Below are 16,137 nucleotides of genomic sequence, written 5' to 3' on the forward strand. Positions count from 1 at the left end.
ATGGGGATATGGACCTCTTGGAGCAAGTCCAGAGGCACACACAGAGATGCTCAGGGTGCTGGAGCATCTCTGCTATGAGGACAGGCTGGGAAAGCTGAAGGACACCTTAGATCCCCTTGCAGTGCCTAAAGGGGCTCCAAGAGAGCTGGAGAGAGACTTGAGACAAGGGCATGGAGTGACAGGACAAGGGGGAATGGCTTCCCACTGCCAGAGGGCAGGGTTAGATGGGATATTAGGAAAAAATTCTTCCCTGTGAGGGTAATGGGACACATCAACACCTTGAAATGCAAAAAATGGGAAAGTTGGTACAACAGCCAGGAGTGGGAGTTTTATGGGTCCAATTGATGCTGCACTGGACTTCAGTGGTGATGGAGGCTGGAGTTGAACCAGGAACACACCTGGAGGAACAACAGGGTCAGCCCCAGGCTCTTGCCTTTCACATCAACCATGGGGGCAAGTCAGGTGGGAAGAGCAGTGAGACGAAGGAGGAATGAGATCAGACTTTGTTCACAGACCATAAATGATTTACCTTGAACTGATCCTTCCATTAAATCCATGTTGTCATTTCTAGCATACAGGATTGAATCCATGGAAATTGTATGTAACATGCTCTGCATTGATAGGGAAGTGGCTTGGCTATCAAATGACCAAAAAGAAGAAAGGTTAAAGAGTGTGACCTATTGAACAATGACCTTCAACTGTTCTTGCAGGAGAAACATTTTCCCTTAAGGAGCAGAACTAACCTTTGAACCTCAGACCTTCATATTTACCTTTAGCCTTCTGGCTCCTCCTGTCACAGCTTCAGAAGAAGAACAGTCCTGGACAGATCAGGTTTGCTCCACCCTTCCAAACAGCTTGGGATACATCTGGCCCTTCTCTGCCCTTTGCACCTAGATTCCATTTGCTCCACAGGGGCAACTTCTCAAGGTCAGAAATAGGCACTGTTCCTTCAGACTCCTCACAGTCATCAACCCAGATTACTTTGGATCCCCATCAACCAGGAGTCAGTTGAGCTACTCCAGCTCACCACCACAAGATCTCGTATCTGTGTGTATACTATCTGCAGGGTTGCCCTACAAAGCAATGACAAATATCTTTCCAGACCAATGGCTCCTGCTTGGAAAATAAATGTCCTGGATTAGCCTTGGACATTTGGGTAGCAGTAGGGCACCATCATCCTGCACCAATATTCTTGTCTGTTGACATTTTCTCTTTATTTTTATCTATTGCAGACTAAACCAGCATTGATCAGACGGAAAAATCTGTACATGATTCTCCAGCTTGGTGTCATCAGAGCAGTTACTAAACACTTCACCTTCAAAGAGTTTCTCTTCTACTGTCATTCCATCAAGACTGCCACCTTTTCCAAAAGAGACTGCAACACACTGCTGCAAACTTCATCCACCAAAAGGCTGTAACCATCAGTTTTCCCTTCTTTCTACACATTCCGGAATTTTCTCTGCATTTTCCACAGCTTGTTGATCTTCTGTTGGGAGAAAAAATAAATATGAGCTATGATACAATGCTATTGGCTCAAAAATACTGAACACAATTACTAGCCCTGGTATTTCTCTCATGATTTTCCTGGTTCATACCAACACTGACCTTCAATCTCCTTCATATTTTAGGCTTGGCTCTTCCATGGAATCATCCTCTTTTTTTATTGTGGGCAAGTGTCCACTAAGGGCCGTTCACCTGATCTTATTTAAGTGAACTCATTAGGAGGGGGATATCCATCAAGATGGGGACCTTCAAAACAAATTCAGCCAAAGCACCAGTTTGCCGTTTCCTGGCTCCCTTCTTGAAACAGCAGTGACAAAAAAAAAAAAAAAAATTAAATAAGCCATACCTCACAGGAACAGCATCAAGCAGAACCCATCCATAAGATGCTGTAAAAAATTTGCCATGGGTCTCAGAATCACAAAGGTCAGGATCTCTTAGCTAAGTATCATCGCCCATAGGTATGGAAAAATGTCCCAGTGTTTTAAGAGTGCTACAATGCCTTCTCACAATGGAGCAGATAAAAAAGAGCACTGCAGCTTTAACTTTATATTTCTGGCTTTTGTCGGCTGAAGCCAGATCCTTGGTGTTATTTTAATGCAGCAGGAAAGAGCTGCATTTAATACATGATAGGCCCAAGATGCCTGGTTTTTTTTTCCTTTTTTATATGTGTGCTGAATATCCAGCATGTAATTGAAAAAGGAAAAGGAGCTGCTTGTTTGCTGCCTGATCCAGGAATGATTAAAGGTAGAAGTTTTTCAGACATTACTGACAGAAAGGGTATAGTTAAAGCTGCTTTAAAAAAGAGCCTTCATAAAGAGCCACTACTCCAACCGCTATTAAAAGCAGGGAGTGAAATGTAGCTTCTTCACCAATTACCGACAGGAGTGTACACCTTAAAGCACTCTTTGAATTGTGTCCCCCCAGGCTGGCAGCTCCCCAGCCCAGCAGCCTGGGCCAGGCTCTGTGTGTGTGTGTGTGTGTCTGTGCTGGGGCTCTCAAACCAGTCCAGCCCATTCACGGCTACATTAGTGCTGGAGGGGGGGCAGGAGGGGGCCACAACGCTGCACCAACTTCACTCCTCGCTCGTTGTTTGCGACCCATTTACAGCTGAACGTCTCTGTGCAGAGACAGCTCTAAATGACTCTCTCCACCTCTTCACCGAGCCACTTGTTTTTGTCATTTCTTTCTCTTTTTTTAAAAATCCAGAGGAAATAATTGATAAACCCAATGCCATCCACCTTAAAGGCAAATGCATATATCCACCTGGTTAAAATTCCTCCTCTTTCTGTTTTCCATCTCCCTATATCCATTTTGCTCAGCACTGTTTAAACAATACTTCATCAAATGCAGCCCGAAGCAAATAAAAAGCACAGTAGAGTAAATAAAAAGTTAAAAAAAAAAAAAAAAAAATCACAGGCTGGAGGGTAAGTACTTTTATTCCTGTACTTTCACTGCTTGGGGGAATTATTATTCCATTGCTGGTTTCAGGAGGCGGGGGGGAGTGGGGGGGGTGAAAGGACAGCCATGTTATTCGTGAAATGGATTGCTCCTCTCACTGCTTTTCACTCCTCTGGGTTCTCAAAAGTCCAATGATTGCAACAAAGTGTGGCCATCTATTCCGTCTTATTGACAAAGGTCCTTAATTACTGCTGCACCAGTAATACCTGCTATTAAATTCTGCTAAACAGAGGCTGCAAATTAGCCGTGGATCCCGGTAACCTTTTGTGTGTAATTACAGGCAGCGGGATCGACGCTGAGGCTACAGCACTGACCCGAGTCACAGCAATGGGAAACCTTTGTTTATCACCTGTGGTGGGGGCCAAAATGTGAAATTAAAAGCTCTCCATCAGTGGAAGGCCTTCGGAAGCCCGGGAAAGCAACAGGAAGGCAAAAAGCAAACTGCCCTGTATTTATAACCGATTTCTTCAATTGCTGTTTAAACTGGCGGCTCATTAACCTGGGGGGCTGCTCCAGCACACCAGCCATACAAAGTTTAAAATGGCAAAAATTTAGGTTGTCTTTTTGAGGTGTTCTGTATTTCATCAAGCCCTTCAACCTGCACTTAAGAACCCGTTTGTTGCACTTGCTGACTATAAACAGGTTGAATGCTGCAAAACCAAACCCAATAATGCACAAATGGTTTGCATTTCCATGGCAGGAGGCAGGTGATTGGGAAGCCCTGGTCTGCCTCGATGGGTCTCAGTGTGAGCCCATGCCGGGGACACTGGAACTATCACCAGCCATGGATCCATCCTGCTCATCTCTGCATGCCCATGTCCCATCCTGGGAGGGACAGGCATCTCTTGTGGCCCCCTGGTGTGCTCCAGGTGCCTGGGAGCACCCACTGCGAGCGTAGATCCAAAGTGCTACCAGAGCAAGAAAGCACCACCAGAGAGGCAGTGCTGTAATCCATTGCATTATATTGTCCTTCTTGGAAAGGTGACTTTGACTTCTTGGCAAGTCTCTCCCACAGTCTCCTGCCTCCCTCTTTTCTCTTTCCTCGTCACCTGGCTGGTGAGCTCGTTCTGCTGTTCGACAGCCTTTTCAGTAAAAAAAAAAAGTCCTGATATCCGATCGAGCCCTGATTCCCTGACACATTGCAAAGCAAGAAAATCCTCTCCCATCAGAGATGGAATCAGGCTCTCACCTGACTGCCAGGCCCTGATCCTGGAGCCAGGGCCCAGGAGAAAAGCAGGTCTGGGCATCCATGAGTGGATATCAGATGAGCATCCTTGAGATGATGCCAAGGAGAAGTTGCAAAGAGCAGGATGCACGCAGTTGTGCTTGAGCGTAAATAGCAGTTCCCACCTAATTTTTTACACAGGTAACTAATGAATCCTGCCTTTATAAACAATTAGTTTATGAAGGGGTCTCAAGGACTCTGGTGCAAACCCTGAAATCCTCACCCCAGCAGCATTTTCACTTCTCCCAGCAGGTAGGAGCTTCTGCGTAGAGCTCCCCATTAATTCAGGTCTCTGGCCCAGGTCCTGTGGCTGCTATTCACATCTTTCCTCTCTCTCTAACTCCACGCAATCAAACACAGGGCTCTGAAGTTCTTTAATGCTTTATGTGGGCTCATTTCTGCAAGTTTCTGAACAATCAGGGTAGAGTGCACAGCACTTTGCAGCTCTGAGAAAAGGTAAGGTTCCCTAAGGATCACATTTGATTCTGTCCAGAGGCCGGAACTGGACTCATTCCACCCCCAAAGTCCCAACTAAGCACTATTTTGGACACATTAGTGATATTAAGGCCAGGTACTTCTCAGATTTTAAGGATGAAGTGGCAGAGCATTACAGCACCTTATTACAGACAGAGATACAACTCTCAGCTCTGCTCAGATGGCAGCCAAGACCAAATGACCCCTCTGAAAGCAGAGACCTGATCCTCCACACCTGAGCGGTCATTCTGGCCTTGCCCTACCTTTGTGTGCTTTACCAACACAGCCAAAATGTGCAGGGGCACATCCAGGCTTCAGCTACAAGCTGGAAAATTTGTACTTCACAGAAAATAGGAGGGGAAAAAATTATCCCAGGTCATAATGGTAAAGCCAAGGAAAAAAGGTCCTTGATCCAAATTTCAGGATGGATTGGGAGCATTAGACAGATTCATCATTGTGGTAGAATCTTGCCTCCATGTCCAGAAATGTGTATTTTTACAGCAAGGAGACCTAGCTGTTAAGCTAACATCATTATAAAGATTTTATATTTTTAAAAAACTCTAAAGCATTGCTGGCAGTTAAACCTGTTTGTGTCATAATCACTCGAAATCTTAAAGTCCGAGCTCCCAGAGGCTTTGTATTTGTGAGAGGGTCTGCTGACCTCTCCCTATTTTCTTTAGGAAATAAACTAACTCTCTTGGATTCGGAAAAGAGCGTGAAAAATAGATCTGGAGGCTTTAAACCCAAAAGACAAAAAAAAGAAATCATAGCTCATTAATTTTTAGAGTAAAAAGGGTTTTTTTCCATAGATTCATTTTTGGTGACCACTTAATATTTTACAGCATGTGAGCTTAGCAATATCAGAAATCATGTTAGAGAAATGTACTTATTCCATTTTTGCACAGTTTCATGTGATAATGATACTGCACAACCTGAGAATTGCTACAGGAGGATGTTTTTTCAATTAAAAAGCATTACTAAGTGATGTTATAAATATAAATCATCTATTTTAACTCCCCCTACAACATTCACTTGGCATTAGATTCTACTTTTGGAGAAACTCTCCATGACTTTATCCTAAGTCACTAAATAAATAATGCAGACACCAAAGAAACTGCCCAGAAATTGAGGGAAGAGACCTTCTTTGTATGACCTGTGAATATTTGCCTCCTTAACAAATCTTTAAGAAGCAAGTTGCATATTAGAAGTTGTACTACAAAATAAATATGAAGTAAAAAGTGCCTTCCTCTTCCTTTCTGACCACGTCTTGAGAAAATTCTTAAAACAAGCCCAAATAACATTTTATCTGGAAGTTTCTATAGAGACAGAAAGTAGTTTACTGGGGTAATTTGCACTTCATTGACTTTTTGGTTTAAAAATTAAGCATCTGCCTTAACCTTTCTAGATTTTCCATCACAAGATGCCTCCAGACCGCAGGAGCTCTCATCTTGACCCATGTAGTACCCCCCAAAGCTTCCTCTCTCCACTCCGAGTGCTCAGAAAGTCCAGGTTAGAGACAACATTTAACTTTTGATCAATTTGCAATAAGCTCAGTGAATCACAACCTACTATAAGCTCAGACTAGACAGCATTTTTTTTTAAGTTGCCTTAAGTCTTTCCCTTCTCAGTTGAAAATTTTTGACCCTTTAATTTGGAGGGGTTCATTTGAGACCTTGAAACACTTTCCAGAACGTAAAGGGAGATACAAGAGAGCTGGAGAGGGACTTTTTGCAAGAACATGAAGTGATAGGAGAAGGGGGAATGGCTTTAAGCTGAAAGTGGGCGGATTTAGATGGGATGTTGGGCAGGAATTGTTCCCTGTAAAGGTGGGCAGGCCCTGGCACAGGGTGCCCAGAGCAGCTGGGGCTGCCCCTGGATCCCTGGCAGTGCCCAAGGCCAGGCTGGACATTGGGGCTGGGAGCAGCCTGGGACAGTGGGAGGTGTCCCTGCCCATGGCAGGGGGTGGAACAAGATGGGCTTTAAGGTCCCTTCCAACCCAAACCAATCTATGATCCCATGATTTAAGGGCATGATCTGAATGTGATGAAGCTCAACGGGGAAATGCCCCTCTGGTGCCTTTATCAGCTGATGATTTGAACATCCAGCACTACCTTTCTCAGGGGCACATCTCACCTCCAAGCAGAGCCTACATGAGTGTCCATGACTTTATTAAAGCAAGTTTGAATAACAAAACTATTGCCTGATGTTCGAGGGCTGCACCAGGAGCTGCAGAGCAGCCTCAGCAGCTATTGCTCCACAGAGACCTTGCAACAGCTCCAGCCCAAGTCACCTCAACGACCTTGTGAGGGCACATTCAGCTGTCCTTACCACCATCATCTGACCTCTACTCTGTGCACAGGTCAGGATTTTGCCCTTTGTCAATGGGTTTTATTATTAGCATTTGCCGACCACTCTTTAAAATATTAAAACTCAATCATGAGCTTCCAGAGCGGGATGAAGGTTGAGTTTTTTTCCTTCTCACTTAAAAAAGGCCTGAAGTCCCAGAAGACACTGTAAATATATGTGGTACTTTGCAGCTCAGATGGCCAACACAAACCTTTCTAAACTGCTTGCCTATCAAAATCATATTTGGAATTGTGCTTTGTAAGTACGTGCCGAATTTACATTACAAAAGATGCAGTATGACATCGAAAAAGAGTTGCTACAACTGTTCTCAAACACTGTAATATGGAAAAGGGGCCTCCAAGGATTATTTTTATCGCCCTTAGGACTCCTGTTTTGAAGTGCCTCAGCATGACAGCAGAAAACCTACAATTAAATATTGAAATCACCATAGCAGTATTTTTTAAGGAAAAAAGAACTTCAAGAGACCTTTTTAGAAACTGACTGCTTCCTCGTCACATTACACATGCTAGCAAAATAATTTTAAAATAAAAAGGTAATCTAAATTTTATATTGCCCTGGATGTAATAAGCTCCTGGTGAGCAGAGTAATATCGCAGTAAAATATGAAAGTGCAATGTGCTTTTTGATTACATCAGGGCTTTCTATTTGCCACTTTAATCCTTAGAATTCAGCTGTTCCCTGTTCAGTCCTTTTACATCATCCTTAGCCAATCTGTCAAACATTTCAGACAGCCAAACCAATTTTCAGATTGTTCAGGACTTTGCCACAAGCACCGTGTGCTGTTAATAAGATTTTCATTTGGAGTGATGCCATGTCATCCATGTTTCCTATTGTATATAAATACTGAGATTTAATGGCTCCAGGTTTTGTTTAATGTTAACATCAACAATAAAAAAAGGGAGGTTCTCAAACGCCAAGCCCCATAGTGAAATGCACTAGTGACAGCTATTTGCAAGGTTAATGTTGTGGAAAACAACATCCATCTTTGAAACAGTTTCATTAGCCCCATACAGCTGACCTCGCCACATAATGTTGTCAAATGTGACGTGCATCAGATTATTGGGAATATGGAGATCAATAAATATGCAACACCAGCGCTCAGAATGCTCCTGGCATCATAGCCATACAAACGCCATCCAACATCCCAAAGAGTAGCTGTCATCTGTCAAATCCACAGGCAAATAGACGGGCTTAAGGGGAAAGCCGTCGGTAAGGGTAAAATACATAAGCAAAGATGAATGTGGGAGTGCAAAGTCAGGGTTCTGATACATTATGGCTCCAAAGGAAAAACTCCAGATAAACACTTTAGAGCAAGACTTGCCTTATTTGTTGTGTTAAATGGAAACCCCCTCCACACGGCGCCCTCCTCGTTTCATGCATCCACTGCTTCCTTCAGTGTTGCTCTTGTTGTAAAATCAGAGGATTACAGAATCCTTTGGGTTGGAAAAGCCCCCCAGAATCATTGAGTCCAACCATTCCTCCAGCACTGCCAAGGCCACCACTAACCCGTGTCCCCAAGGGCCACATCCACAGGGCTTTTAAATCCCTCCAGGGATGGGGACTCCACCACTGCTCTGGGCAGGCTCTTCTGAGGCTTCACCGTCCTTGTGGCAAAGAAAATTTTCCTAAATCCAATCTAAACCTCTTCTGGCTCATCTTGAGGCTGTTTCCTCTCCTCCTGTCCCTGTTCCCTGGGAGCAGAGCCCGACCCCCCCGGCTGCCCCCTCCTGTCAGGGACTTGTGCAGAGCCACAAGGTTCCCCCTGAGCCTCCTTTGCTCCAGGCTCAGCCCCTTTCCCAGCTCCCTTACCTGCTCATGGTGCTCCAGATCCTTCACCACCTTCTTGCCTTGTCCCCACACCATCCCCTCTGAGGATTACCCCACTCTGCGGGACACATCCCAGCGTGCTGGGTGTCCTGCCAGCTCCAGATCCAGGAGCACACCAGGAACTGTGGTCCCCAGTCCTGGCACACACTCCAGGTCTGCAAACACAGCCTAAGAATAGGCTCCCAAGGAGAGGAAAGGTATGTTTGGATGTAGTAGCTCCCACAGAAATTACCATGTTGTGATGATAGAAAAGTGAGTAACAAAAAAAATTATGATTTCCTTTCAATTTTTGAAATAAATTCTATTGACATCAAGTTCATTTTGGTCTTAAACAGGATACAACTCAGCAGCAGATAGAGAAATCAATGTATATCATATCATCAGCACACTTTGTCTTTAGGTCCAAAGATCCAAAGATATAGAGCAGTGGCAGAATTAAAGAGAGGGTTCAGGAGCTGATTTCGAAAGGGAGGAAGAACAGGCAGCACCTTGCACCACTGAGTTCCCAGTAACTTCAAATCAAAAATGAAGGTGCAAAGATCCCTCCCACGTGGACTTTGACTGTAAACAGGGACTAAAAATACCTGATTCCCTTGTTTCATCTTTTCTGTACATATGACAGGGTTCTCATTACCCTGTCCTAGATAACTGGGCAGTAATGCTCAGCTCACAGCTTTGGTGGGGCTGCCACAGTGATGAAATTCTGCAATAAATCAGTGGTTGGAATCACACTCTGAGTGGGAGCTGAAAACTCCCCCAAACTCAGAGAATGACACACCTGCAAACAGAACCTTCTGCCAAGGCATATATGTATATTAAAGAGTTACACTGAGCACATGCTGTCCAATTAAAGAGCCAACAGATTGGGTTTCTGGGGTTTTTTTGCTTCTGTGGTTTTTAAAATCACTGGTCATGTTGTAGAAAAAGGAGAACAAACAGAAAGCAGAAAGGTATTTTTGAAGTATACAGTTATAAGGTGCTTGGCTGATAATTTGCAACCTTGGTACACAACATACCTTTTAGCAAGGCTATTTATTTCTCAGGGAGAATGCTACAGTACTTACGATAAAGGCCTCTGTTGGACCTCTTCATCAATAGCAAACCTTTAAGCACAGCACATTTCATAAATAGGAGTTCCACTAACACAGACTTCAAAAGGATAGAACCTGATAATTCAAAAATAGAGCTATATTAAGTGTTCCAACAGTCCATCCATAAAAGCAGCCTCCAAACGCCTCCTCTGTGCAGCGTGACAGTCTATTAGAATAATGGCAGGAGAAAGCATAATTACGAGTAATCATTGGTTGGAAAGGAGCTAGTTGTTTTTGTAGAGTAAAATGCCTGACTGAACCGAGCAGAAAATGCAGTGCTGGTTCTAGCACTGAGGGCAGGCAGCCGCAGAAAATAATCAGAGCACAAATCTTGAGTGATCAGGGTTTATTTTTTTAAACCCTTCCGTACCACTTAATATTTTCCTGGTGAATTGCAACTCATTCGCTGCCACAGTTTAAGTCCAGTTACAATATTATTGCTGCTGGTGGGGCAGTGATATCCCTCCAGCTGGAAGGCCACCTTGGATTTGGAAGATCCATGACTTAATGACTTTCTTCTCATCAACGTGAAGATGTCCCTTCTTATGGCAGGGAGGTTGGACCAGATGACCTTTAGAGGTCCCTTCCAACCCAAACCATTCTGTGGTTCTATGATTTTAAGATAAAACATCTCCACTAACCATGATTTTTGACCCTCCCTGCAGACTAAAAAGGTGGTTCAATTACTTGTATGAGAAAATTCGGGAGGGATTCACAGTTCTTCCCCTTTTCCTCATCAATGTAGGACTTTGTCTCCAAGAGCCTAGAGGTAAAAGCAACTTGTGTTTGCAGGTAGCTGAGCTCCAGAAACCCCACCTCTGATTGCTCCTTCTCTCTTCTGTTTTCTGAATGCTCCGCCTTCACTCCCACCTCCTTTGTACTGCCCAGCCTCAGATGTGCACCAGCCATCGTGATCCACCAGTCAACAGAGTGGGAGATTTGCTGTTGGCTTCAGTAAAAGTAGCACTGTGGGGTTTAATCCCATAAATCTGTCTCTGGGATTATTTATGGTTATCCTTGTTGGAGTTGCACATCTCAATAACCTCTATGTACCTCCTGCAACCCGCTCTAGGAGACCACAGCACAGATCACGGGGCCAGGGAACTGAAATTTCACCCGGCATTGCATTCCTCAGCTTCCTTTTCATTTTAAAACCCAGCAGTTTTTCCTCACCACAAATGAGGCCAAGAATACACTTGGACCAATTAAGCAGTTATAATTATACCACCAATCTCCAACCACTTCATTCATCCTGCCATTCCATGTGAAGGACGAGCAACTCTTTTGTATTCAACCCGTAGAAAGCACACCTTTGTAGACAGACCTGTATCACCTTGCTGGTATGATAATGTTTTTAAGGTAAAAACACCCTTTTGTGAGGACAGACCCATTAGAAATGATCTGCTTAGTCACAGCCAGCGCCTGCTGCAAAGTTTCAATGTTCATTACATTAACTAGTCTTAAAAACGGAATGCAAACCAATTTTAATCAATATGGAGTAATAAATAAATATTAAGGAACTATAGCACTAATGTACGGGTAGCCTAATTAAAGTAACAGCATTTGCTGCACTCACATACCTTAATTTTCCCTACAAAATCCTTATTGAACCACTACTTTTTAAAAAAAATTGCATTTGCAATTAGAAACACTGAAGTTACATTATCGATTTTCTGCTAAAAACCTTTTTAGTAAACAAGCACAAACTACATTCATTAAATGTAAGTGCTTGGAGCTATGGTGTGAAATTCAATTCAGCCATTATCATGAATTACACTGATTATTGCTGTAATTATTTTCTCTTGGATACAACTGCATTTCTGTTCCTTGCTAGTTGTGTTGGACATATAACCATGTTCATTTTATAGCTAATAATACTCAACTGTAGTTTCAGCAATTACTATCACTTATACAAATCATTAAGTTAAGCTATGGGTAGCTAGCAAAATTTAGAAAAAAGGTAGGTAAAACATCCTTTTATTTTTTACCTCTAAAATAACTAATGGCATTAGCAACAGAGGAAAATGACTGATGTTAAATGATTTACATTAGAAAAAGTGATCACCTGTGATACACTTTCACTGATATTTTGGTCACAGTGGACTCAACTCTCCATTCAAAACCCAGGTAAACTATCCTTTTACCACACAGGCCAATAGAATAATCTTTTTTTAGAAGTTTATCTCTTAAGGGAACAAATTTCTTTTGAGGGCCATGTACACACTGACAGGCCCCAGCCAAAATTAAATATCCCAATAATTTGATCCCTTAAACCAATTTATTTCAGAGATGAATTCAAGCATGGCAACAAAAAATTCTTTTACACTTTGAGATCTTTTCCCAAACCCAGTGACTGCAATAAAGAGACTGTGTTGCCAGCAAAGGTTGTTGCTCTTTTCAGTCCATCTAAATTTACCCACTTTCAGCTTAAACTCATTCCCCCTTGCCCTGCCATTCCAGGCCCTTGTCCACAGTCTCTTTCCAGCTCTTTTGGAGTCTTTTTAGGTACTGGAAGGGGCTCTAAGGTCTCCCTGGGGCCTTGCTTTCTCTCAGGTTGTCTTCACAGGAAACACAAGGAGAATTTTGGACCTGGAGATATTTTTAGCACAGGAGGCATTTATGCAACATGTTGGCCATATCATAATTCAGAATATTTTTTTAAGGTCTCTTCCAACCCAAGTCATTCTGTGATTCTATGATGCTTCTCTGAAGGTCAAATATATGGAGGTGTCTGTACACAGAGTATTGGAAAAAAGAGAAATGTTTGCTACATTTGCAAAAATGCAAAAACTTTAAAAATGACACGTGCAAATTTTCTGAAGAAGTAAAAGTACCACCTCCTCTCCCAAATCCAAGAAAGCAACTGGAAACCTAGAACAAAATTCAATGGAAAATTTTAAAATCACTGTGTTCTTACCCTCTGTCCTGCCTTATCGTGAGCTAAATTAGAAAGCACTGAATAAATAGCAAGGAAATCCTACCTGAAATGCAAGCATTAAACACACAAAAAGACAATGGATATTCCCAGATATCTTCTTCATATAGGAACCTTTCCTCTGGCCACTTTGAAACCATGTAACTTAACCTTCAAAGCAGGGCAGATGTGTTGTAGAAGTTCTGCTTAGCTAACCATGAATACTAATTGCAGGGAGAATGATCCGCGCGGGGCCGCAGGGCATGAGCTCAACCAAGGGCACAAAAGTTTCATCGTGCTCCTGCAAACAATGGAGCAGGGTGATGCTCTGAGTGTCAGACAGCCTCCCTGAACGGGGATACCTCCCCAGCCTCAGCAAAAGTCTAGAGGAGAAAAAGGAATCCCCTTATCAAAGTAGTCTTGGAAAGGGAAGGATGAGTAAAGAGGAATTTAATGTGTGTGGGTACGAACCCTCCCGTGCAGCTCCGCATCCCCATGTTGCAGACAGCACGTTCAGTGTGGCTGCATGACCACAGTTAGCCCCAGCCCAGCCAAGATCCTGGTTCCTTTGCTGATGTGAAGGATGAACCACTCCAGCCATTCCTCTCAGTCCAGCAAGAGCTCAGCAGTCCCTCTGTCACATCTCAGTGATTCCTCCGTTTTGGGGAAGGTCAAATCTCCACCACAGGGATTGGAGCTTTGGCCACAGCAGCAGAGTCCAAACCTCTAAGTGTTCCTGAAGGAATCTGAGTCACAGGCCAGCACTGCTGCCAACAAAACATGACTGAAGTACCATCACCAGGCAAAAAAACCCCACTGAAGCTACAACCCCACCACTGCCATGGTCCATCATCCCACAGCGGGCCGTGTCCTTGCTCTCAGGGCACGCTGCGCTCCGTGAGCTGACGGTCGGGATACTCAGCTCTAGGGAGGAACACAGCATTCATCTTTCCTTCTTCCAAATGACTGGGATATATTCAATTCTGCTTGAGACAAGGAAGGAGCTCAATGACCTATTTTCTAGAGGCCCATTAATTTGACAGTGCCAGATGGAAGAGAATTTTAAAAGGCCCGATGTTCAAGGAGGGAGTTGCTATCACTGTTTCAAAGTCAGGTTCTTCTCCCAAGACCAGTGTTTAAGATTGCAGGATACAAAATCCCATTCGAAACACCTGAAACACAATTTTCTAATGAGCATAGCAACAGCCCTACTTACAGCAGCTCTGTGGTGCCTGCCAGCCAGTACAGACCAGCAATACTACCAGGAAAAATGAAGTTTCTATTTCTGGATAAGGGGATGTGTAGAGAGAAGCAAAAACAATAAAAGGAACTGCGCCTGAAAATCCAGGCTGTAACTTTTCAAAAGCAACTCAAGTGTTCTCTGGACCCTGTTTCCTAATACAGATTGGGATGGGATTCCCTTTGCCCTGGCTAAAACCTGCTCCCACTGAAAGCAAGAACAACCCAGTGCTGAGTGTTTTTGGAAAGCAGTTATATTTTTTCTTTCCATTTGGGATGTGTGCAATGGGACTCAGGAGAAGCCAAAGCCAAACTTCCAGGCACTGACTAGGAAGTGGAGCAAACAAACACATAAACAAAATATCCTGCTTGTCTAAAACAATTCTTAAAACAGGGTTTGTTTTCTTTTCCTGCAAAGCTGGGCTTGGACAGAGAAACAGAGAGAACCTGGGGAGGAGACTGTGTCCCACTTCAGGAAAATCATGGAAGCTGGATGTTTTTGTCATGTAGGGCTCCTGGTGATCACGTAGGCAGATTAAAGGACCAAGTCTGGCTGAAGTATTTTGTTTCAGAGCTTTCCTTTGAGCTAAACGGCAAAGAAGCAGCATCATGATGGCGCTGCCCACCTTCAAAAGAACAGAAAACCTAATTAGAGACAGAAATGTCCTGGGATAAGTCTATTCCCCTGACAAAACCTCCAGCTGCCCATGGAAATTATATGCACGAAGGTTAGCAAGATAATATTGTTAACTTAACCTGCTCGAGCACATCTTCACAGAACTTTGCTTTTTATTTGTTATGAAGAAAAATTGCAGCTGAGGTTTTCCTTCATTCCTTGCAGTACTTGGATCTGTACAGCTGAGGTACTTAAAATAACATTTATATGACTGCTAGCAGTGATTGATCAGTTAGTGTGACATGGTACAGATAAAAGCTCCAATTAGGCCTTAACTGTTTACTTAATAGAAAGACCTGTTAGGAACAAGAAGGATTGCCTGCTAGCAGAAGAACAGAACTTTTTCACGTGGCAGATTATCAGTATTCTTTAGATTCACACATAAACAAGGCTGAAATGCAATTACATTTTCCACAAGGACCCAAATGCTTTTAACCTTTTCAAGGTAAAGAGAGTAAAAAAAAAAAAAAATGTTGAAATTGCTGTTGAATTAGGTCCAGCTAGCTATTTTTTTAAAAGTTTTTGTTTCATTTTAATAATGGTTTAGTCTGTTTCACAGCCTGTGGCCTCTTCAAACCTGTTACTTTTAAAGATATAGCAGATGCTTCCTAAATGGAAAGGAAATTGTAATGATGCAAATCCCTATTCACATGATTTTCCAAATAGGTTTGAGCACTACAGGCTGTATAGGGCAGGTGGGGTAGTGTTACTGACAACCAGAAAAGGTAAACTTGAATACAAATAGACAAATCAAGCACATGTGTTCGTTTGAAAGTTTGTAGTCAGCTCCTCAATCTCCATCTGAGAAAATAAGCTATTATCAGCCCTGAGTGGCCTTCTCAGCATCAGAAAGCTCGAAATTAACTTAATTGCTGAACTGCACCTAAAATCAGCTGCTTTAAACATTACAATTTGCCTTTTAGTCTCATCAAAATTCCAAATATGTTAAAATTCTAATTTGCAAGCGTGCTAAATTAACACTTTGAAACCACAATATTTAACCTGTTGGCTAATCTGATGTCAAGTGAAAACATGTCAAACAATATGGAAATCATATACTGAACAGAAAGCCACAGCAATTCACCTAAAAATCTTTAGCTTGGGGGTGCCATGAGGAATTCTGAAGTTTGGTTTCATTACAAGCCCTATTGAGTCTCTCCTCATACAAGTAATTAATACAGATTAATCTGGAGAAGGTTTTTTTCATTTGGGAGTTTGCTGAAATTTTCTTTGCTTTATAAACATAACTTTGCAAATCCATGCAGTTTTAGACGAGCAAGCAGATTTGCATCTGAAAGGAAATTGGCTTCATTTGGTAACCTACCAAAAACATCTCAGAGAGAAGTGTGCCGTTCTGAGGGGTG

The sequence above is a fragment of the Corvus moneduloides genome, chromosome 8 (genome assembly GCF_009650955.1).
Source record: "Corvus moneduloides isolate bCorMon1 chromosome 8, bCorMon1.pri, whole genome shotgun sequence".
Taxonomy (NCBI): Eukaryota; Metazoa; Chordata; class Aves; order Passeriformes; family Corvidae; genus Corvus; species Corvus moneduloides.